The following is a 24,557-nucleotide window of genomic DNA, read 5'->3' as shown; positions in this document are numbered from 1 at the left end:
CAGAGTCAGAACTTGTGTGTGGCTCTGGGATGTGTGATGGATTCTGTGCCTGCTGGGGAGCTGTAGTAGGTATGCGGATACTTTTCTGTGCAACTCAGCAACACGCTGTTGCTCTTCTAGGTGCCTGAGCCTAGTTATGAAATCTGGGTGGAAAACGCTTAGCTCAGCTGGAAAAGCTTCCATGACTGGAGCACAGTGGGAGTTGGGTGAGCATAATCTTGGAGAATGCCTCTTGATCAAGTGTAGTTTTTCAGCTCCATTTCTGATTCTTCTGAGTGCCAGCAGGTGTGTTGCTGCATGTCCGTATTCCTAAGTGGACACTTGCTGTGTGGCTGTTCTGAAAATCTGAACTTTATTGACCGAAATGTTCTAAACCTACCCTACTGTGCACTTCCCGAAGATCTATAGCTGAATGTACGCTCTGGCTGTCTGGCAGAAGCTCTCGTGAGTAGTGAGATGGCTGAGTATGTGGCACAGCTAAAGCTCCATTACATTCACTCCCAAAGTGACATTATTTTCCCTGGTCTAGTCAGATAATTAGTTTTCACCTTAGCTTTGCAGAGCTACTGAGAAAGGCAGGAATCTGCACTAATATGCCTTTCTGCTCTTGCTCCCTTTTTAACTCCCATGTCTGGAAGAGTGTGCCTCATATCTCGGAACTTTGTTCAGCAAACAAAACTTGGGTTGTTTTCCAGGTACAATGGTCAAGCTGCAACATTTTCTCCACTCAGGACCATGCTGCAGCTGCTATTGCAAAAGCTGGTATCCCTGGTAAGTTATCCATGTTCTAATTTGGCTCTGATGATTTGGGGTGTACTGCCTGTTCTAGCTAAATCAAACTGTGTACAAATCAAGCTCTTCTGAACAAGCTTCAGGCTAGAAATAGCCCATCAAAAGCAGTGATTGTTACAAAACAGGACATTTGATTCAAGCTGCATTGCATCAGACTGTGCATAGCGCTCCTGACAGTGTCTGGTGTTAGGCTATGAAAGAGCCTGGCTGTATGTTACCAGCTTTAAGCCTGGTCATTAAGATGATTGAATGGGCTGGGTAATTAAATGGATTGGTGTGTAGGTGTGTGTAGATGGAGGTGTTTGGTGCTTTCCAGCAAGCTTGGTGCTAAATAGGGGTTGGGGAAGGGATATTAACTGCAGAGTGTCCTGCTACAGTGACAGGGTTAATACTCAGGATATTTTAAGGCTAGAGCTAGGCCAGCTGCTTTGCTGCCTAATATCCCTGAAGCAGTTTATCAGGATGCTGCTGTTTTGTTACTGTCACCTTCCAATAAAGAGCAATTCCTTGTGGATCACTATGAATACATTAAGCTGTCTGCTGTGTTGCTCAGCTTAAGTACATACACTCCTCATTACTCTGGCTGGGAACTGCATGGCCTGAGCCTGGATGTTGGCAGAGGCTAAATCCGATTTCTGGCAGCCTGGTCTCTGCTTTGGGAGGTGCTGAGTAAGAAACTAGCTAACTGTGTGTGTTTGTTCCCATGTAGTGTTTGCCTGGAAAGGAGAACCGACGAGGAATATTTGTGGTGCATTGAGCAGACCCTCTACTTCAAGGATGGGCAGCCCCCTCAACATGATTTTGGATGACGGTGGAGATCTCACCAACCAGTTCATACCAAATACCCACAGCTCTTGAAAGGTGATTTCTATTTTGTTTTGTCAGGCACAGCTCTGCTTGGGAGGCTGTTTAAGCAGTCTGTTTCTGCAGGAGTTCCCTGTTTGTGTGAAAGGAGTGGTGGAAGAGGGACAGGCATGTGCAAACAGGCTATGATTCTATGAAAATTGCTTACAGTTCAAGACCAGAATCTTTTACCTGTGGGAGCTGTTCCATCTCTGCTTTGTAGTATATAAGCTACAGTGACCTGTCCTTCTGGCCATCCTTACACAGTGCTCATTACCTGAGAATGACCAGTGGTGGTAGTGACTTGCCAAAAGGTTCCTGGAAATGGGCTGTGTTCTAGAATTGCTTAATGTCTGCTTGCAATTAATATTTTTAACATTAATGCTTTTTTCTTCCCTGTCCTCTTAGTGCACCTCTGGATGAAGTCATGACCAGCTGTAGCCTTTCTTGGAAAGGGAACAGTTTTCTACCTTGTATAAACTACAGGGCATTAACTCATCCAGTTTGTCAGCAAATATGCTGATGGAGCCAGGGTTGGGACTCTTACTTCGACTTATTACCTTAGTGTATGTTAGTAAAATGAAAACAGATCAGTGTGGTGTTGCTAGCACATGTTTATGTAAAAAGGTTATCTGATGGGAATTTGGCGTGGCCTGCAGTAGCAGGCTGATCTGTGCCTGGCAAGTATGAGATGTTCTCCTTAGCTCTGCCAGAGTCCATCGTCTGTGTGCTGCAAGCCACAGATGCCCGATGTTGCTAAAGGGCATGTTTGATCTGGGATGGTGACATTGGATGGTGATATGGGCTGGAAAGTAAACTGATGCAGTGGGGTGTGCTGATGTTCATTCCTGGTCTGTAGAGGTGAGGTTGCTGTAGAAGCCCGCTCCTCTGACTCTTGCACTGCTTTAAGAGGAAGCTATGGGGAAAAATTTTGAAGGTGGTGGGCTGTGGCTAGGGCTGTGTGAGGGGCTGCTCCCCATCCACGTGCTCCTGCGGGTAGGGGTGCATAAGGAAGAGAGGAAACTTCTTCTGTGTGACAGGCCTCACTTGCTCCTTCATCCTCAACTTATGTCGTTAGTAATCCAACAGTCAATGTCTTTGTGTTAATTAAACTGTAATGAGAGGTTTTCATTGGTGTCTGCTCAGCCATGCTGGGATCTCCTCTCTTCTGTCAAAGGTATCTTGCTTCCTAGATTGCCTCTGATGTTCATGACCTCTTGCTTTCCTGCCATTTGATGCCAAGGAATACCACAGTTGATCATGCCTCCCTGTCTTCCTGGCATTGTCAGAGGCCAAAACATGCATTTTTCCATGTTCATGATCTTTGTTTTGCAGGGGGGTTTCCCTGCCATGTGCATACAACACCTCAGTTGGTGTCCCTCTTCCTGTGGGTCCTTGTGCTGAACTCCTTTCACACTTCCAGCCCTCCTGCTGTCTGCTTCTTTCTCCCCTCCAGCCCTTTGCTCCCTCTTACTTGGGCTCCTGGTGGGGAAGGAACCAGTATGGTACGGTGTGGTAGGGCAATGGCTTTTTAACTGTCTCCTGTCTTGGCATCCACCTCTAGTCTGCCATTGATAAGACATCCTTACTGCCTGGGGTTGCTTCCTAAATTCATAGGAATGGCTCTTCCACTGGCTTTTTAAAGAGTCTAGGCAGGATGCCATACCTGTCAGTGTTTCCTTTGCCAAAATGTGTGTGTATCTGCACTGACTGTAGTTGAAAAACCTCCTTGCAGCCATTCAGTAAAATATTTAACTGATCTCTGTGTAGGGTGACAGAACTTGATCTGTTTTACCTTCGTCCATTGCTCCTTGGAAACTGCAGAACTTCCAGGACGGGACCCACTGACTAGAGTCTTCATCTCATTTAACTGAGCTCTGTGCTTAGCCCTTTGCTGCAAAGACTGCCTAAATGAAGCTGCTGAGCATCCATTTATTTGTATCTTGACGTTAAGAGGTTAATATATCCTGAAGACTTGTGGTGGGTGATATTTGATCGCTTTGGGGGAGAGGTAGGACAAGAGTAACATTAGCAGAGCAAGCACAGTGTGTGGAAAGACTGGATTGTGAGCGCAGGAGATGTTTTTGGCATGCAGCATCTGAAAGTGCCATTTAAAGGATGGACAAGTTTTCTGGGCTAATTTCAAAGGGAACTGTCTGTTTTCCATGCTTCAGCTGTTTCTAATTTAGGCTGAAGCTAGTTCAGTCCTGGTGTGCAACTACAGTTGAAAATAGGGCTCATTCAAGTCTACTTCAACTAGGAGATGTATTAAATAGCTGTGTGGAAACGCTCAGCAAACTTTCCCTCTCCCTAATTGTGACTGCTGTTAGAGGGCAGAATGGCCTTTGTACTATCTGCTTATTCCACTAAACTAAGTGCCTTTAAAACCAAGGTAAATAAAGGTATGAGAGGGAAAACTAGAACCAAATAAAGGAGAAATCTGAGCTCATGCAAGGGAGATCTCTGGCATCTGTGCAGAAGACTGTTGTTGAGAAAGGATGGAGAAGATTGGATCATTGTGATCCATTGATGCAGACTTGCTCACTGAGTAAGAAATAAAGGGGCGCAAAGCAGGTCTGAGTGTTTACCAGGGCTTTTTCCATTTAATTCAATCTTTTCCTTGCTGTAGGTCTTTTGCTGTTCTCCACTCATCGAAGTCACTCAGGCATTGAAATGGAGCGGTGTAGGCAGCACCTCTTTTAGCAGAGTCACAAAATAGTTTAGACCACCTGTAAATGTCACCTGGGGTAGCAGGCAGGTGGTCTTCAGGGCTGGGAAGCTGCTGGTGTGCATGATGTGAGGTTTGCTTAGTGCAATGTTAAAGACTATCTGCTGAGCTTGGAAACATCAGCCTGGAGAGCTTTTGAAGGGTGATGAGCGTGTCTCGTAGTTGCCATAGACAAGAAGAGAGGGCAGGTTTGAACTGGAGGCTTCTGCCATGACCTCCCACAGATTTCCTTCACAAGGGAATGATCTAGGCAGTTGTGCTGGAAAATCGATACTTTTGGGACATTACTACAGATGCTATATTTTACTGTGTACCAGGCAATGTTCTTTAAACTGTCCTGTCCCCTCCAAGCAAGCCCTAAATATGTTAAAGCCTGAACACATTCTTTCTGCAATCTGCAGGTAACCACGTGGGGAGTGTAGTTACCGAAGGCTCTGTGAGGTCTGTGATGACAGACCTCTGTGGGGACAAATCAGCCTAAACGAGCTCCGTTTCCTTCTAGTGTTGTTGGTCTCATGTCCTTCGTGTGACAGAGATGCTGGTGCTTCTGCCTGGTTGGCTGGGTCATAGTCCAACATCTTTTGAATGATATAAAAGATTACCTAAATAACTACTAACACTTTAATAAGATGGAGTTTATTTTAGCCTTCAAAACCAGTAAGTAATATATTGTTTGTTACCTCTTCATTATTTTTGGTAACAATATTTTATCTTTATTTGGAGTTAAAACATGAGATCTATGTCTCTCTAAAATTACACTAACTGAAACAAATTCAGTATTTTTGTTTTCCCAGTTTTTCCAATTAGTAATCAATTTTCCTTCAATAAATTGATGAACAAATGTACCTACTTTCATGAAAAATTGCGTGTGGAACAGTAAGAGCATGAAAACATGAGAATAATGCTTGTTCTTGTACCAGGTCTAATGGCTCTGTCTGTCTTAGACTCCATTGAGGCATCTGTGTGAATTCTGGTGTGAAAACTACTTTGAATCACACTTGGAGACTTAAACTGAAGTCCGTGTCCTTGGCTTGTGTAGCTCATCTAACCCTAGGTCCGTTCCCAGGGGTTTTTAAGCAGGAGGGATGGGTTTGAACCGGAACCGGTGCCTGTGCTGCGCTGCCCTGAGCGGAGGGGCTGGATCGTCACCGCCCTGCCTGGAGCGGGACTGGGGGGGCTGTGGGCAGCGGGCGCGGCGCTAGGGGGCGGTGTTGCGCCGCGGAGCGCGGGCCGGTCTCCCCCCGTGAGGAAGCGGCCGGGCCCGGGGATGGAGCTCCCGGCTGGGGGGTGCGGCGAGCTGCGCTTCCCGTGGGCTTCAGCCGCGAAATCTGGAGGTGATTTTTAACAAGGCTTGTTCTTTCTCACTGAATTGAGCTGTGGTACAAATCTGGGGTTTCCCTTTCCTCCCTTTCACCCCCTCGTTGGGTGACCTGAGCCCCTGGGTTCCTTGCTGTGGCTCTTGTTCCACCTGGGCAGATGAAACCCAAAGGGTCGGGACAAAGCACATGCCTGCCTTCCCCCCGGAGCCGTGCACAGGAGGGTGCAGGTGCGTGTGGCTCTGAAACATGCTCTGGCCTTCCTGCCCTCCGGTGCTCATGCAGGGACCTGGACTGGTCTCAAGGAGCCTCCCAGAGCCTGTGGGCCCCTCAGGTGGTTGAGCATCTTCCTTTGTCCTCTGGGCAAAGCCAGCTGCTGAGCTGGAGGTGCTGATCTCCTTAGCCCTGCTCCTGTTCCCACCATGAGCTGTGCTGATGCTGTTGCTCCCAACAGCGACAACCGCTCTGCGTGCCGTTCAGAGGTGATTCTCCAGTTATTCATCCTGTCTTCTGGGGAGGTAGTGACACTTGGACACTTCTCTTCGATACCCAGAATTAATGGAGTACATAAATAATTTTTGGGGATTTTGCTGGGCGTTATTGTTGTTGGTTCCCACTTGCCTGTCCCTAAAGTAATATTGGTGCGTGGGCTGTGGTCAAGGAGCCCTGCCGTTGCTGTTGCCTGGTGATCTTGGGTCAGTCCTTTGGCCTGTTTTGCCACTTGTGAAATAGGAAGGCTAGTGCTTACTTTTCTGAAATACTAGGAGGGCTGTGGATAGAGTGTGGATTTAAAAAAAAAAAAAGTATGTAGGAATTGGGAGTGATTCTATGTTATACAGTGAGGGAGAGGACTTAAGAAAAATGACATGAAAAGGAGCAATATACCTGTCTGTTCATGTGCAGTCACGTGGGATAAGCTGGGCTGTCACCTGCTTCATCAGTAAAAGGGCCTGAACAGAACAATTTATTAATGTTGTTTATTTCTTGGTTTTTCTATCAAAATGACTGTAAAATTATTTTGCTTACAAGCATCCTTTCAATTTTATTCTGAGGTCAGTGTGAGAGGTCACTTGCCTGGAGGGGCAATATCTTCTCTGCATAAACCTCTGATGTACGTATAACTTGGTATTCACTGTTCTCATATTTTCTCTTTTCTTGTGAATCTGAATTAGCTCCAAGTGCCACATGGATCTCTATAAAGAGATGTTGCTTGTGTTGGTGGTTTCAGCCTGATTTAGCAGAATTCCTCTATTTTCCACCAATAGTTCATATTTCAACAAAATAATTGTCTTGCAGTATGCCTCCAGTCCTTAAAGAACAAACATGATTACCACGTCCTCCACAGTGGAAATTCAGCCAGGCTGGATAGTTTCAGATTTATTCTGTCATAAATGGCGTACCTCTTTGTGCAGATAGACTTTCTAAGTAATCAGGGTGTTGTCCAGTGTAGCAACTAGACAGTTTATATGCATTGAGGTATTATTGAGACGTGAGGGAGGAGAGATGCAGAAGTCACGTGCGGTGATGCCACTTCTGAACAATTGGCTGCTGTCAAAAGGTCCACAGAGAGTCAGGACCCTTAAAGTGGGGGGTGCCTTTACAGCTTTGGCTTTTTGGTGTAATGTGGAGCCAGGTAACCTCATGACAGTTCCTGTGTTATCGGGATCTTAGTCTGTCATTTGATGTTGGTGTTTCTAGACAGTCCTTTGTCTCTGGTCTCTGCTTCCTGGACCGTTTTCAAACAAGGATATATTTGAAATAATGTTTTTTGATTGTGCTAGCAGTACCCATGAATTGAAGTTTCGTGTAGCTAGTGTCCAGATTTGGGGGGGGTGTTGGCTGTTTAATCAGAGCTGGAGTTGATTACAGCAGGAGGATTGGGAATGGTAAACTATTTCTTTTTTTTTTACTTTTTTAAGTTGATCCAAGTGTTTTAGATTTAGTTGTATCATCTCCTTTCAAGCCACCTTGCAAGAATGGACTAGGCTGTGGAAACATCACTGAGGTGAACATCTTGCCCTTTTTGCAGAAGAGGTGTTTTTGATCATTTTGTGAGAAAATAGATTAGTGAGATCTTTTCCCGATTCCTTGGTCTAGAGCTGGTCCCTTCCATTTTTTCCAAAGAATATTTTGTCCTGCTCTTTTAATTGCCTTGTGAGGGAAGAAACTGGTTTGAAGTTTCAAACTACTGTTTGAGGATCCAAATGAGGGTTCTCATCTCTTCCCTGCTTCCTGCAAAGGGTTTGTTTAACTTAGGCCTCTGGACAATGCTCCCAGCACCTGGATGAGTTGGTTTGCAGCAGCGTTAACTGCAACTAAGGTGAGTCCTTTTATTCTCACCACAGGAATTAGAGGTATTTCAGAAGAGACAACCACTGGAGTTCATAACCTGTACAAGATGAAGGCCAATGGGACCCTGAAAGTGCCAGCTATCAATGTTAATGACTCTGTCACCAAGGTAATACAGCTAGAGCTCTTCTGTTATGTTCTGCTGTCTGACCAGTTTGGTGTTGGGATGTTGTCATTCCCATGCAAGTATTCCTGCTCTTGCTGAGCTATTCTTGACCTAGTACTGAACAGATTTTCACCATATCCTTGACGTGAGCCCATGATGTCTCTAATGGGACGTGCTATTGTAAATACCCTGTTTTCAGAATATCAAGGGCTTTTTTTGTATGTAAGGATGTCCATTTTTCTGCATTTTAATAATGTGAGAACACCTTTGGAAATTGTGACTCCTGGGGTACAGTCAGTTCCTGTGGCAAGGGGCATGTCCTCACTCTGAGTAGCTTAAACACCACAGGTAGGTGGCAGGTACCAGCTGGAGAAGTGACCTACATGAGCTTCTTGATCTGACAAGTATGTCTGCAAGCAGCAATTGCAAAGAATAGGGCAGGAGGTATTTATTCCTTGCTTAGCTATATTCCTGCTTCCCGAGACAAATCCTGGTGAATTGAGAGGTGAGGGGGAATGGTGTTTAAAGGGTGCTGGTGCTTTTTGAATTATAGTGGGAATTTCAGGCGTACTTAGGGTTTATGTGTCTAGATGTTTTTTAAATCTAGTTGCTAAATCTGTTTCAAGTTGGCATACTAACATTATCCTATTGGGCATGGCAGTTCTCACTGGCCTGCTTTCTCTTCAGTTTGCTGCCTGAAGAATATTTTCTTTCTGCTCAAAGATGCATCTGGCATTTTTATTTCATGTCTAGTGGGCTAGAATCCAGTTGATCTTGGAAAACACTCGTTTCTCTGCATCCCTTTTCACCTAGATTTGTGCCTCCTGCATAATAACTGTTAATACTGTTTAGTAGATTTGGAAATTCAGATGTTTCTAGAAAAGCTTCTTGAGCGGATTTGGGTTGAGCTCACTTTATTTTAGTGCCAAACAAGTGCTTATTTTCAAGTATTTATGTAGTAAAAGATTTTTACTAACCACAGTTATGTGTCTCCAGGAAGACATGCAACTGAGCTGACAAATTGTGCTCTCCCACTTTGATAATTTCACTGGGCGCCAGGTTCCTGTACTAGTATTTGAAGAGAGAAGGCAGGCAGCATACAGTTCTGTTCTGATGTCTGCATCTGGCACTCTGCTTCCTTGCCTGCATGGGAATGCACAGGCAGCTGGAAAGCTTTGATTGCAACTGGGGGATTGGGTGATGAGGAATCAAATCTAACCATGCTGTTTTCCTCCATAAGAAGGCTTATACTGCAAGGAAAATGTGCTGGAGGACTAAAAAGAGGATTACCAACTGGCACTAGCTTTGGAATTTGAAGGATGGGAACAGAAATTTTCTGAAATATTAATGGCAAATGTGCCTGTGGTAAGAATTACAGGCGCTGGGTCAGGGACTTCTGTACCTGAAGTATAACTTCTTACACGTTAGTCCTGGGCCAGCTTCTGAGGCTGGGAGCGATATGCCACTATACTTCATAACTTGTTCAGATAATGCATTGGAGTCATAGCTGCAACATTTGGATACATGGACTTTTCATTTTTTTTATTATAAAAAAACTTTACAGCTGTAAGCTTTAGACTGAGAACCAAACTGTAACATCATCTTACACATGCTAGATGGCACGAGCCATTGCTGCAAGGTCGGTCCTATTTGAAAGATCAGTGCTCCTACTCACATCTACATATGCAGACTTAAGATTGTTTATAGCAGACAGTGCTACCTGTGTTAAGTGAAAGCAAGAATGGTTGGTGACCTAAGGCTGTAGAAAGCACAGGGCAGGCTTTGAGACCAGAATTTTGCTGGGGGTGGTGAGTTCTTTATATCTCTGCTTTGGGAAGCATGGCACAACTTTAGTAGCCAGTTTTTTTTAAGTTCTTGGCTTCTGTAACTCTTCACATAATCAAATCTGTTTATACAGCCCATCCTCCTGGTCAAAACAAAGGGCCCAATGAGAAAAAGGGAATAGCATTACAAAAGTTAGTATAGCAATATGTGTTTCTGAGTTTAGGAAGATGTTCAAGTGAATACTATTTGACACTTGAATTAGCAATTTCAGGCAATTTTTATTTGGAGGTTTGGCTGTTAAGCTCATGTGTTGATGTTACAGTAGGAGGATGTGTGATGGGGCATTAGGAGATGAAATCCAGGGGTTCTTGGTTGCAGTGCCTGGTATGGTGAACGGCTACTTGCTGTTTTTTTTCTAGATCTGAGCAGTGTTGAGGTCTGGCAGTGTTAGGGTAACTCTTCCTGGGGGAAGACGCAATTTTGATCTTCCTGGGCTGCAGGAACCAATTTCTCACTGTTGATGTGGGCAATTTGCTACTTCTGCAGGAGGCATGTGTCTTGCAAAGATAAGAATATGTGCTAACCAATTGGCCAGATACTCTGCTGTGTGTTTTTGTCTACCTGTGGCTCTTGGTTCAGTTCATTGTCTGATAAACAGCAGCAGAGAACTGCTGAACATCTGGTTAAGGAACTGGGACCTACCTCTGCATGCAAGAATTATTTATGCTTTTACTTGATAAATACAGGTTACCTCTAAACAAGCTTTTAACATGTCCAAGCCCTGGTCAGTAGACACAACATATTTACGACATGCTTCTCACCAGGGATGTGCTGAAGCCTGTATCTGGTGAAACAGGTTAAACAAACACACCAAACCAGATTATCTTGTTCCTGTCCTTCACTGTGGTTAAAGTATTTAGCTGACTGTCAGCCTCCTGGTTTTTAGTACTTGCATGTAAGTGCATTTCGTTTCTCTAAGGAATTTTTACTTGAGTAACTTTCATCTGTTCTGAAACTACTTCTTTCTTCCTCAGAGCAAGTTTGATAACCTTTATGGTTGCAGAGAGTCCCTCATCGATGGCATCAAACGTGCTACAGATGTCATGATTGCTGGAAAAGTAGCAGTCGTGGCAGGTTACGGCGATGTGGGCAAAGGCTGCGCTCAGGCCCTGCGGAGCTTTGGAGCCAGAGTCATCATCACTGAAATCGATCCCATCAACGCACTGCAGGCAGCCATGGAAGGTGAGAACTGAAGGAGATGCAGAAATTAATGTATCTGATGGGGGACTTTGCATGTCAGTGTAGAGCAATAAATAATAGTTGGCCAAGAAAGTTTCAGTGCATTTCAGCTCTGTCCCTGTTGAGGTAGGTAGAGGTGATGCCAGTTTAACTGTAGGAATTCTTTCCTTACAGTCAGGGAAGGAGTTTACTAGTAGAGCCTTGAAGATATGTTTGGAGTTGAGGATATAGAGACCATAGTGGGATATGGCCTGTTTCATAACGCTATAAGCCTGGCTCTGAATGGGTTCATTACCTTCAAGTTGTGCAACATTAACCTCCAGTGTGGGTTAAGACTTCACTAAAATATCTCCACAATAAAACACCAGTAGATGTTTTTGGAGAGCAATGCCATGCTCTCTGCCTTTCCAGCTGTGCTGATGGCACGCTCTGGAAGCTATGCTCCTTCTCTTCTGTGGGTGCCTCATGTAACTATGCTTCTTGGTTCCAGTTTATCCCATTTCTGTTCATACCTGACTAGAACCTGCAGGTGTTGTGGGTGCATTTTCCTTTGCAAACTTGAATCTAGTATGAGTGCTGTGCCAGATACTATGTCTGTGGGCATAAGACACTGAATATATAGATCTACAGATTGGAAATGGGTGAGGGATAGATACTTTCATACTATCTTGGTATTTACTAAAACAAGTATGCCCGCTATGTTCATCCTTCATAGGTCAGGTGGTGGCACAGGCTTCTCTTATTCTTTCTCTGCACTTTTCGGCTTGTAATATTGTAGCCCAGTTTTTAATAAGTGCTGGTGGTTGGCTAGAGGAGTAACTTTTTCTCTTTTCAGGTTATGAAGTTACAACCATGGAGGAGGCCTGCAAAGAAGGCAATATCTTTGTTACCACCACCGGCTGCACTGACATTGTTCAGGGCAGGTATGGTCTAGCCACTTGCTTTAGTGAAAGCATACTTGTACAGCTAGATTTTTTTTTTAAATACAATCATAACTTGTCAGCAGTATGGTGAGGGTTAGCACACAGTCTAATTTCTGGACATCAGAATTGACAATCAATTTAGTGAGAAATTGGGGCATTGGTTTTTCAGTTCTGTTGGATGTTGCCACCTTGCAACTGTTCCTGTTTTACAGCATGTAATGATGGAGAAACAAAAGTTGTAGAGGGATAGATTCTCATTTGGAGAATGAGAGCATCAGGGCTAAATTCTGTGTTAGGACAGATAAATGTGAACAGAAGAGGAGATAAGTAAAGGTTGAAGTGATTCCATCTGTGAGTACGCATAGCAGACTTGAAACTAGCCTGTTCTCAAATTACCCTGCAGTTTTTGTTATTGCTTCTTGATCTCATTTTATAGCCCCTCCACTCTACACAAACTCATTTCTATCTTTGCCATTATGATTGTACATGTTGTAGTGGAAGATCAGATTAAGTGGGAGGAGATAAGGCCATTGGTCTCTAGAAATGTAAAACTGCTGGAAACTTTAAAGTCATGAAGAAAACTATTTCTTCTGTGTAGGAAAGAGAATAACTGCAGGTGTTTCAGTTTTGACCAATTAAAATAGTTTTACTTTCCTACTAGGAAAATATTTTCTCTCCAATAACCTCTAATATTCTTGGGAAGTGTCCTTCCCTAGAAGCTTGAGAGTTTTTTCCAGTAGACTTCACATGTCTGGAAGATTACCAGACCCACACATCTTGTGACAATCAAATGCAGTCAGTGAGCCAGGTGTTTGTCATTTCTCTTTGAGCAGAGCTATGGACCAGAGCATCTTCTGGTGCTGAAGAAAAATTTTTTTGTGCATTAAATTTTGATATAATTTTTTTTGCAGGCACTTTGAGCAGATGAAGGATGATGCCATAGTGTGTAATATTGGCCATTTTGATGTGGAAGTTGATGCAAAGTGGCTGAATGAAAATGCAGTAGAGGCGGTGAATGTAAAACCTCAGGTGAGACAGCCCTTGCAGAAGCTCTCCTACTAGAAAGAAGCAATGGCTACTCCATGTCTGTTTCCAGAAAGGCGGGTATTTCTCTTCAGGTCCTTTGTGTTTCTAGCTTTTTTGGAAGCCAGTGTTGCTGTGGGCTGATTGGAATGGAGATTCTGCTCTGCCTTGTGTTGGTGTTAAAGCAATTGGTTCCAGTCAGTGCCCAAGCTTACAGCGTGGTCTCTGGTGAGAGGTGCCTGGTATGGGTTCTCCATGTGTTCCTACTTCCTTGACAAACAGGACCCTACCCCTTAGTGGTGGTGTAAACAATTAATTGCATTAAGTTCATCCCATGCAGGAAGTCAGCGTTGTTTGGGGTATGGTGAGGAGGTATGGAAATGTGCTTTCTTTGTTAGCCCCAGCTGAAAACAATGCCATAACTCACTTTCAAAAAGCCAGGTAGGTAATGAATACACAACAGACCATTAGATACCGTATAAGACTTCTTAAGAACAGCACCCATAGATTGCCTGGTGGCTGATCTGAATTTCCTGTTGGGAAGCTGCTTGCTCATGTACTGTTCTGTACCACCAGAACGATCTTGGTCCTGGTGCAGGGTGCCAGTATTAGAGTGAATCTCAAGGGAATGTCTTCTAGGATTCTGTCAAGGTTTGAAAAAATTCACACCTCTTTGTTTTCAAAGCATTTTTTTTACTCAGAGATTTGAAGTGTCAGGAAAGCCTATCTGGAGCTCTGCCAAACTCAGACTTCTTTTCCAGACTTAGTGGCTTCATTTTAGAAACTTGTATAGACCAGAAGTCTATGTGTGGGCAGAAAAGGCGGCATGTTTTATCCTTGCTCAGCTTGCATTCCCGTCGTGTATTTACTTCAAGCTATGGCTGTAGCTACACAGGAAAATAGGGATCTAAAAATTTCAGCTTTTTAGCTGTGTCCTGAAGCAGAGAAACAAAACAAAACTAAGTTAAAACTGTTTCATAACACCCATATTGAGGGAGAACATCACATAAAGCAAACCAGGCTTTGTCTGACTTGGCATGGGACTTCTAGCTACCTTTTAAAGAGGGAGTGTGCTTGCTGATAGAAAACCTGTCTCAGAATCCTGCTACATTTTTAAAAACACCACACCCAAACATATGTCTTAGTAGATCTCAATCTGCCCTTCCAATTTTCATAACTCTCTGGTGGCTTATTAGCCACCCACATCAAACTCTTACTAAGCAGTTGCGAGAGTCTTTTCAGTATCCTGTTTGCTGTTGGGACACTGTATGTGAGCTCAACTAGGTATGAAGTTATACCCTCAAGTTCTTACTACGTTCAAGTCTGTTCTTGCCTGTGACCTTAGTGTGGAGCTGACTTTGCTCAGCAGCTCTTGTCCTAGAGCTGCCTGCAGCTAGCTGCTTGCTTTCTGGTAGCTTGGGTTTTAAAATTAAAACTGGGACTGCTCAAAGAGTAAACATTGTTGAAGGCTAAGTTGGATGTTAATATGATAACATACAAACTACCTGCACATGGCCATTCAAGTCCATATAAAAAATTGTGTCACTGTTGGCAGAAGTGTAGTCCTTTTTTCTTTATATACTCTGTATTGAAGGGGCCAGTCTGTCACAGATGTTTTGGTTGCAATGAGATGCAATCTAGAGCAAGGTATGAAAACTGTAAGAAGTTTCTGGTTAAAACAATATTACCTTTTCAAAAAGATGGAACTAGGGTCGAGGTCGTCCATATGGTTTAATGCTGAAGACCTCCCTCCTACTGTGAATGTCTCTGATCTGTTATATAAACTGCTGCTGTTGCAAGCAGGATGTTCAGAGTGACCCAGAGGATACCTGTTTACAGAGCAAAAGCTGTGAAAATAGCTGCCCAGCATGCTGTGGGTGCCATAAGTGTGTTTGCTTAAAAGTCATTAGCTAAAGTTTGTAAAAGGGGTCTCTGAGAGCCCTGAGTGGACCACCTCTGTCTCAGCATGATGCACAGAGAGCTGAAGCTCAGAGGATTCACTGAGGGAAATACACTTTACCCTCGGGCTGTTCTTGTACTTTTCCTTATCCATCTACTAGTTACCACTGGAGATGGGATGTACCTGGAGGTAAATCTGATCTTACATGGCCATTCCATATGTTTAAAGCTTTAATGAAGTGAGGATGGCTTATAGATGTGTACATTGCCAAGCCCAATAAAAGCTGGTCTATGATTCAGGTTAGTACTTGGTTTTGTTGACTTCTGGCAGTGAATCTGAAGCACTGTTAACTAGTTTGAATCTCCAGTTGGATTCTGTTATTGTTGTATTTAATGCTCTGTGTAGCTACACTGTGCTAGTGGTAGAGCCCTATGCTCCATTTTGTGTCTGTTCAGATTTCTTGTCCCTAAAGACTTCAGACCTGCATGACAAGGTAAGGAGGTACCTGCTGAGCGGTGTTGCGTGAACAACTTCTGCTGTGTAAAAGCTTCATTATTAATTTTCATTCTCTGTGCCTGACTGCCATGGTGGCTGGGCAATTGAGCACGAGTGGACTAATACACATCCTAAAAACTTACTCATTTCAAAAGGGGCAAAGGCAAGACTGGGAGCCAAAATGTTACTTCAGAGCCCTAAATTCCATGGTTGAAACAAATTAAAAGGCATTGAGTAGAAATTTGAATTGTTTAACTCTTCCAGGTCATGCATTAACTTTAGGTTTAGAACCAAGCTCCCAGGAGGTATCCTGCAGCTCCTGTCCCTCACCACCTGCATGGGAATTCATCTGCATGTGTTGGGACCTTTCTCAGGCCAGCAGTGATGAGTCATTACAATAATTGATGGAATTGCTCTTATACTGAAATCTGGGAAGGAAATTATCAGGCCATTGCTGGTTTCTCAGGCTTTTTGCTCAAATTCATTAAAGGGACACTTCTGTAGTCATCTTATACCAAGTCTTGGGGGCCTAAAGGGGATGTCAGTCCTGCGTTAAAAGTGTGAGGTCTTGCACTTATCCTTAGAAAAACACGTTTTTTCGCATCGATGTTCTGGGTGTAGTATGCTATGTTTTTTAATACCAAGTACTAACTTGCTAAATAGTCAAATTTTTACTAAGACCTGGCAGATTTTTTCTATATCCTGTAGCAGGGAGGGGAATATAGTACAAGAGCAAAAATCTCTCACCTCCTGTGAAGACATGTGTGTCTTGATCAGAGGATTAATACCAGAGCTGAGGGTTGCTACACTTCAGCTAGAGGTACAGAGCAATTGAAAGTGCCCAACATAGAGGTTTCCAGTACCGTATGGTCTCCATTTACAAGTGGTGAGCTGGTGTAAGAAATGTTTAATATTTGGGAAAGGAAAATGTCTTACTGTGACATTCTGACCTATCTGTTGCTTTCAAAGTACAGTTAAGGAGGAAATAGGCTTATTATTAAAATCTGGCAGGTTTTTTTGAATATGAGTTTGCATTGCAGTCCTGCTCAGCTGCCTTATGTTAGAGACTGATGGGTAGCATCAACTCCAGAGGGGAAGGAAAGGTCAGGGTGAGATCGATGAAATTTGGCTCTGAAAATATTCGTGTATTGTGGTGTGGAGGGAAGTGCAAAGCAGCCAGAAGGTCCAGAGCAACCTAAATGCTGATGGGGAAAGGGAGGAGGCATTTGTATAGGTATGGAGATGAACTTAATGCTTGGATAACTTGAATTCTTCTAGCAATTTCATATGAATCAGCCTGTTTATCTGCCCATAGATGAGATGTGTTTCCACAGTACTGACTTAAGCTTCTGCTGGTACTACTACTATTTTGCATTTATTTCTGTGCAAAGACATAAATTTGCATTTTCTGCGTTACCCTGTGCATTGAATGAGTCATGTCAGCAGATTGCTGAAGGTATGTGAGTCTATGCACAAGTGAGCAGCTGTCTAGGTGCAAGTTGTGTGGATATTATGTGGATATAATATTGTGACACCTAAACCACATGATTCAGACTTCAAAATTGAAATGCTGTTTAACTGCTACCTTGTCATTTAATTGGTAAATATAATTATTTATATTTAATATAAATAATGTAGCTGTTCTCAGGGTTTTTAGTGTTCTGCCTTCTGGCTGCTTCCTTCTTTGTTTCATTACTTCCTGCTGTAATCTTATAGCCCATATGGCATATTTTGGGTGGACTGAGCACTGTCACTGGTGGTCTACAAGGGAGAGTCAGCATCCATAAGAAATATTGCAACTGCTCAGTGCAGAGAATTCTTACTAAGCCTAACTTCCTGTACTGCTCTTGGATAGGAGATATTAAGAATGTTTGAGGTGGTTACTGTCTGCTTATGTTGTGCTGAAAACATAATAATCTCTTATATGAACCCAAGGAGTAGAAAATAGTGCTGTAATTGAAGCATAGCTGGGGAGGACAGGTGGAGGCATAAACCCTGCTCTGAAAACAAAATACCTGTTCTAATAAAATGGTTTCTATTGGTTTACTTTTTACATCTCTGCTAAGGACCTGCACAAAGATGGTTTTTTTCAGAAGATAGTATTGTTACAGTTAAAGCTTTATCCCATGTGGCTTAACTTACAGGCCAATTTAGGAATGAAACTGAGAATGATGTGTGTTTTGCTTCATATAAAATAACTTTTGAGACTAAAAATATAAGTACACCTGTGGGGAGGGACTCTTGTGGGTCTTTCACAGTTGTTGTTCTATGATGGTATAAGATAAATGGACTTGTCTAAAGCATTAGCCTTTGTCAAAGTTGGTTGTTGATTATCTTTTAAGTCTTTCCAAAGGTTTGATTTATTCCCACATGATTGGTGTGACATGAGCAACAAACACCAGTGAATACTGAATATTCTTGTAACTTCTAGGCCATATTGGTGTTTCGTTCTGGGCTTTAATATTGAAATCTCCTAGAGGGGTGAAGACAGGGGAGAGAAGAGCTAGCGACTGGTGGAAAGGAGAAGCAGCGTTAAGTTTAACATTGCAGGAGCCCAATCTGGCCCAGACAGTTGAGGCAGATATTAACTGGCATTATCTTCTGAATTGCGTGGGACTCTCATATAGCTGAAGAGCCATCTCCTTAGTGCATCTGAGACTTGATTCTGTGTGCAAAGTCCTGTTGTCCCCAGCATAGCTTGGAAATCAGTCTGAGTGGAGGATCGTGTCTTTGGTCCCCCTGAGAGCAAAGGAGGGTACACCAGAAGCTAGGAGGACAGTTGTTTATTATCCTGTAAAGCAGTGACCTTATGGAAGTGGGAAGAGTTACAGGGGAGCCATTTCAGCAGGCTGAGGACTCGGGCTCTTACCTCTGTGTTACATGCAAAGGCTTGGGACTGTTACATGCAGAGGTGTTCCCTCTTCTCTCCTGTCTCTCCACACCAGTTGTTGCAATTAGGCATATATGAACTGCATTTTACTGCTGGCAGCATGCTCCCCACCACAGCTGTCTGAGACAACATGCATGTGGAGAAACCAGAACTGGATAACTGGTTAAATATGAAGCAGATGCTAAGATTCATGTTGTATGAAGTGCAGAATAGCTACAGGCTTTGCAAACACTGGCACGGAATTGAGGGAGGGGTGTCTCGATTGTAATCAAAGTCTCTGTTGCAAGGCCACTGAATTGTTGATGTGGGAAGAAAGCCCACCAAGCTTTACATGATTTAAAATATTCTCTTTACCCTGACATTGCACTGCTCTTCTGTTTTCCCACCCAGGTGGATCGCTATACTCTGAGGAATGGCCGTCATATTATACTGCTAGCAGAAGGTCGACTGGTCAACTTGGGCTGTGCCATGGGTCACCCGAGCTTTGTTATGAGCAACTCCTTCACCAACCAGGTGCTGGCACAGATCGAGCTGTGGACCAATAGTGACAAATACTCTGTTGGAGTCCATTTCCTGCCAAAGAAGGTGAGTTACAATAGCAGAAAGATGTAAGCTTGTAAGGAAGCCAACTCCAGATGTGATCGTGTAGATTTGTTTTGTTTGTGCTAGAGTTCATTTTCCTACTGAATGTTGTTGCAAGGAGTTTCTATCCCTCAGTGAATGCTTGGCTTTGGTCACGCCCAGTCTGAAGTGGGCTGGTTTTTGTGGCTAACCTCTTGTTCAGAACTGGGACTTGTCTGTCACATGTGATAGGAACGTCTAGTCGCTTTTTGGCTTGCCCTGGGGCTCTTACCTAAGGTGCTGGGAAGTCCTGTGCTGCATCACGGTAGTCAGGGAGCTTCTCCCAATCAACTTGTTCTTTCTGCTGAACATCAGCATTCGTGGCAAGCTTTCACTTGTCTATCCAGCAGCAAAGTCTTGTGGAGCAGAGTTGAAGCTGGAGTGAAACTAGGAATTGCTTTTACTACGGTTGATAGAGTCTGGGTCCCACTTGCACCTGAGCAGAGCTTATCACAATCTGGTCCTAATAGCTTCACAAAATATTAATGACAGATTCACTCGAGTTTCCCTTTAAACTTCTCTCTGCATTCTTTGTTCTTGGAAAAATCTGGATCCTATCACAACTCACTTTTCTTTTTAGAAAACTAACCTGGTTTTAATTTTCCAAAACAAGCCTGAGAATTTGAGATGGTGATTGAAAAAGATGCTGGAGTTCAGTCCCACTGCCTTTGGAATGCAACCAGGTGTGAAACTAAATGTGAAAGTACTCTTCATTTGGGAAGTAGAATGTGTATATTTGGCCTTGCTTATGAAGTGTTAAGCTTCCAAAACCATACGTTAGTGATCAAGCATACCAGAAATACAGTGTAGGAGTTGATCAGCAAGCTGACACTTAATCATCTTCAAAGAAAAAGCTTTGTTGACAATTCTCTTGAAAATGATAGTCCAATGTTGCTAATACAATGTAGCTTCATCCTCTTCCCAAATAACAATTCTTAGTAAGCGTACTTGAACTGGAAGTGAGAAATAATGCCCAGATCAGTTACTTACAAATGGAGTGGTGTGTTAGTGGATCATATGGCAGTGATCTTTTCAGGTTCATGTACTGTGACAAAATGGTCTTTTTACCCTCTGTGCTCCATAGAGAATTTCAAAGAATAAAGCTGTTGCCTTGTCAGAACCAGCAAAAGATGGGAAGAAGAGCTTTCTCTGATAATTTTCTGGCTAGTATCTTTCCTTGTTCTGTGTAGTAGCTTTCAGGTCCAAATGTAAAATTTAAGAATTACCAAGTACCTTACATTGCACTTTGTTTGACTGCAAGAGCTTTGATCAGCTGTTACAAACATGCACACGTTTCTGCAATGTGTGTTTGCAGAAATCTAGGTAAACTCGTGTCTGTGTTCTTGGCACGAAATCTGTCCATTCTTATGCTCAGCTATCTGATTTTAAGGTAAGAATGTCAGCTTACCTTTGTCTACATTTTTGTACTTTTTTAATCTCTATCTTGAAGTCCCCAAGCTGAAGCAGCTGTGAAACAGCTTATCGCTGCTGCAGTTTGAGAACCTGATCTGGGAAATGTCAGGGACTCAGCTCCTTTTCAAGTGGGGGTAATCTGTTTTAAACTTTCTGGAAATGCACCTATCAGTCTAGTCAACCAGATATGCATTCAATTTTTAACCCTCCTTTTTCTGGCAGGTTCTACTAAGCTTAAATACTTGTTTCCCTTCTAAAGACAGTCCTTCCAGTTAACTTTTCTTCCGTGATTTTCCTGACTCTTCAGTAGATTTCATGGTATGCTTCCACAGTCTTCAAAATTAAAAACATAAGATGAAGTGGTTGTCTTGCACATCTTTGGCTGTGTTGGTTCTCGGGAGATATTGGTGGCTCCATATTCTCAAGAGATCTATGAGCCCGTTGAGCTGTAGTGAATTGTACTCTGTACAGATGTAGCTTTTTACCTGGTTCGTTACAATGGGATTACTTCAGAGTAGTTGCTTGTTACCACACTCCCTTTGAGTGAGAGATCTAGGACTAGTTATTGAATCATTTAGGACATGCTGGTTCACACAAGCTGAAAACCTGGCCCTTGATTGTTTTGTTGATTTATTGCCCTCAAATATATCAGAACCTTTCACATCTATTTAACTAGTGTGGGGGAAATATCGCCAGTCTTTCCCATGCTGCTGGAATATAGACTTACTTTATATCTGTTTTCTTAGCGATGATTGCTTGTATTTTGCAGGAATTGCAAAAGGTGGTCAAACTTGTCCTTCTATTGTAACTCGACAGCACCCTGTCCCTTCTTAGTGCTGTCCTTTCTATCTCTGAATATCCTTTATGGCTGTACATTCTCCTCTGACATAGCAGCTAGTTTGCCATTTTAGTGTTTGTTTTCTGACTCTTCTGTACCTATCTCCTGTATCACTTAACTGTCTTGTCACTTTACACATTTTTCAACCCCCTGAGTTTGCCAGTCTGCCTGACACCTGAGATAAAGTATATCAACATTTCTGAGCCCATGTCCTACAGCCCACCTTGGCTTTATTCTTCATTAAGATAATGCCAATAGATAGTAGTATTCTTGCCAAATTAGTGATTCTGGAATGAATTTATTAGTTAATGTACCCCTAAGATGGGATATCTGGAAAGGAGATGCATTTTTTCCAGTATTAGAACTTATCTAAAATTGTAGGATGATATAGTATGTCCAGCTGGTTTTGTAGTGGAAACATGACTGAGGCTTTACATTCTATCAAAGCGGGTATTCTTACCTCTGAATGGTTTGATCTCTGTTCTTTACTTATTGGATGGATGTGAATGTGTAAATGAGATTGAAATGGGCTTGATTGTAGAAAAGTTGTCTGTCTCACTTAAGCTTGACTCCCTCAAAAGCCTGGGGCTTTTCTATCTGAATGCAGTTCAGTGCTCAAAGCAGATGCCTCTGCGCTCAGGCAGGTGAGCTGTGTTGGCAGGAAGAGAGCTGTCTGACTGTTCATCTGTGTCGGTCTGCTAAGTCCGCTTTGGATCTGCTGTTGGTTTTCATACTCATTTCTCACTATTGACCATGACTTCCTGAACTAATAGGATTCTGTTCTGCTAATATTCTTGTCTCAATGTTTTGTTTTCCAGCTGGATGAAGCTGTGGCTGCTGCTCATCTGGATAAACTGTGTGTGAAGCTGACGAAGCTGAGTGACAAGCAGGCCAAATACCTAGGCTTATCAAGAGATGGGCCATTCAAGCCAGACCACTACAGATACTGAGCAGGTGGCACTACCCAAAGACCAAAGTGCAGGGATGCAACCTTCCAAAGTTCTTGTGTGTGCTGGGCTTCTGAGAACAAGTGCTTTGCCATACTCCTCTCAGTGCTGCAGAACCCCTCCCCTTACCAAGGGAGCTTCAGGGCCTTATTTGTTAATGAAAGAGGATCACTGCCTCTTGGAATTAGAATTGGTTACTTAGCTAATGTCATGGTGAAAAGGATTCTATGCACCTTTTATTGGCTTCTAATGTCCCAATAAGGGGAGCAGGACAGAAGATTGCTAAATGAAAATGCACAGTCTAGTCAAACGGGTGGCTGGCAGCCTCTTCGAACAGACTAACCAATAAAATGGGGAACGGTTTCTACAGGGAGATGCTTTCTGCTGTGCTCTGCTCAAATTAGATGAATCCTATTAGGTGGCTGGCAGTGTCAGGCTTCTCTCCACAAAAGTGCCCTAGCTGAAGTGCACATTGTAAAACTGGAGGAAGTAGGGAGGAGTATAGGTAACTTAATCTCCTTCCTATAAAATCAACTTAATCTCCTACTTGAAGGTTAGAGCTGGAGGTTTTTTTTCTGGATTAATTTACTCCATTGGTTTTGGCCAGAACAAAGACCCTTTCATGCTTCTTCCATAGCAACTCAAGGAGGGGTGAGGCAAGAGTGACTTTGTTTTAGCAGCCTTGTGAAGAGCTGGGAAGCCACTTGAGGGGATGGTTAGGTTTAGGGACCTTGTTCAATCCTCTGAAAACACCAGCAGCACACTTCTACCCCCAACTTGATTTTTGAGTTGTCATGTCTGCTGTATCTTGTTTGTCACTGACTCAAAGTGCTTTTATTAAAGATCTGACTGTGGCTTGGCTTGTTTTGTATAGTGAGATGCTTTGGGTTTTGCCATGGATTTGTTTTCTTTTGTGTGATCCTTAAGCTACTGAAAATATGTATTCACATGGGGTTTCCTCTAGGCAAAAGCCAGTGCTGTGGCTAGCCTGCATCATATACTTGAACTGGGAAGAGCTGCTCCTCAGGTTATTTAAATATCTGAAGGGCTGAATCTTACAGGAAAAACACTCTTCCCCTTTGCCCATACAGATTTATCTATGTATATGTCATAGAAGTCCTCTTCTGCCACTGTCCTCTTCAGTCAGCATTATATAGCAGGCCACCTCTGTTTCTGGCTGTAAGATGATGAAAGGTGTGGTATGATTTTTAAAACATGCTTGAAGGACTCTGAGATTCATGTCCAAATACCAGGTGTGATGTCAGTGAGCAGTTAAAACAGTTGGTGTAGAGTAAGAACTGTTGAAAGTGGAAAAAGAGGGTATGATTAAACAAGGTGTTGCTTTGTATGCAACTCTTCATTGCTTTGTTTTGCACTGACCTCTAAAAAGCACCAATTTTAACTGAATTTGGGTCCCACAAATCCCAAAGGGGATTATCCTTTAAACTCACATATATACACTGAGATTCATGCAGACACAGAGTTGCAGTACACATCTAAATGTAGGCAATGGTCACCTTGTGTCATACATAGCTGCACCTGACAGAGAATAATGATAGAAAATGATGTTGTAGTAGAACAAATGCAATAGAAAACCAAGGACTGAGTGTTGTCCTTCTTATTCTTTATTAGTTTCCTCTAGGTGAGCTTTGGGTTCTCTAAACCCATTTATCAGCTGAATGTCTCCTATCCTGAAGTACAGGATTGTAATTCTGCTCTTGGACTTGGATCATGGATTCATAGAATAGTTAGGAAGGGCCACCTGGAGGTCTCTGGTTCATCCCTGTCCTCATACCAGGGTCAGTTCGATCAGGTTGGAGATCCGCTTGCTCAGGTGAGTTTCAGTTGTCTGTGGGGACAGAGATCCTTAGGCTTTTCTCCCAATATTTCACCACCCTCTAGATGAAAACATTTCTCTGTACATTTAACTGGAATTTTCTGTGTTGCAGCCTATGATCATTGCTTCTCATTTTTATCCCTCTGCATCTCTGAGAAGAGTCTAGCTCCATCTTCACTGCATGCTTGTATTAGTCAGAGACAGCAATAAATCCCCCTTCACCTTCTCCAGGTTGAATAAACCCAGGTCTTAATCTTTGTGCATCCTATACTTCAGTCCCCTCATCTCGATGGCCTTCTGTACTCAGATGAATGCTCTGAGGTATGTCAATGTTGTCATTATACTGGGAAGCCAAAACTGGATGCAGGTGTCTTTAAAGTGCTAAACATGGGAGAAGGATCCCTTGTCCTGACCTGCTGGCTCTGCTTTTGTTGGTACAGCTCTGGGTAAAGTTTGTCTGCTTTACTGCACAGGCAGCCAAAGACCTTAGACTTCACAGTCTATGGAAGAAA

The 24,557-nt window shown here is 43.0% G+C and overlaps 1 pseudogene; it reads left to right on the top strand.

Annotated features, from left to right (window-relative positions):
* The first annotated feature begins 578 nt into the window (after positions 1-578).
* LOC129201266 (adenosylhomocysteinase A-like) lies at positions 579-23,068 on the top strand (annotated as a pseudogene).
* Positions 23,069-24,557: the final 1,489 nt, after the last annotated feature.

The sequence above is a fragment of the Grus americana genome, unplaced genomic scaffold (assembly GCF_028858705.1).
Source record: "Grus americana isolate bGruAme1 unplaced genomic scaffold, bGruAme1.mat scaffold_895, whole genome shotgun sequence".
Classification (NCBI taxonomy): Eukaryota; Metazoa; Chordata; class Aves; order Gruiformes; family Gruidae; genus Grus; species Grus americana.
The sequence above is the reverse complement of the archived record's forward strand: the minus strand, read 5'-3'. Positions and strand labels throughout refer to the sequence as shown.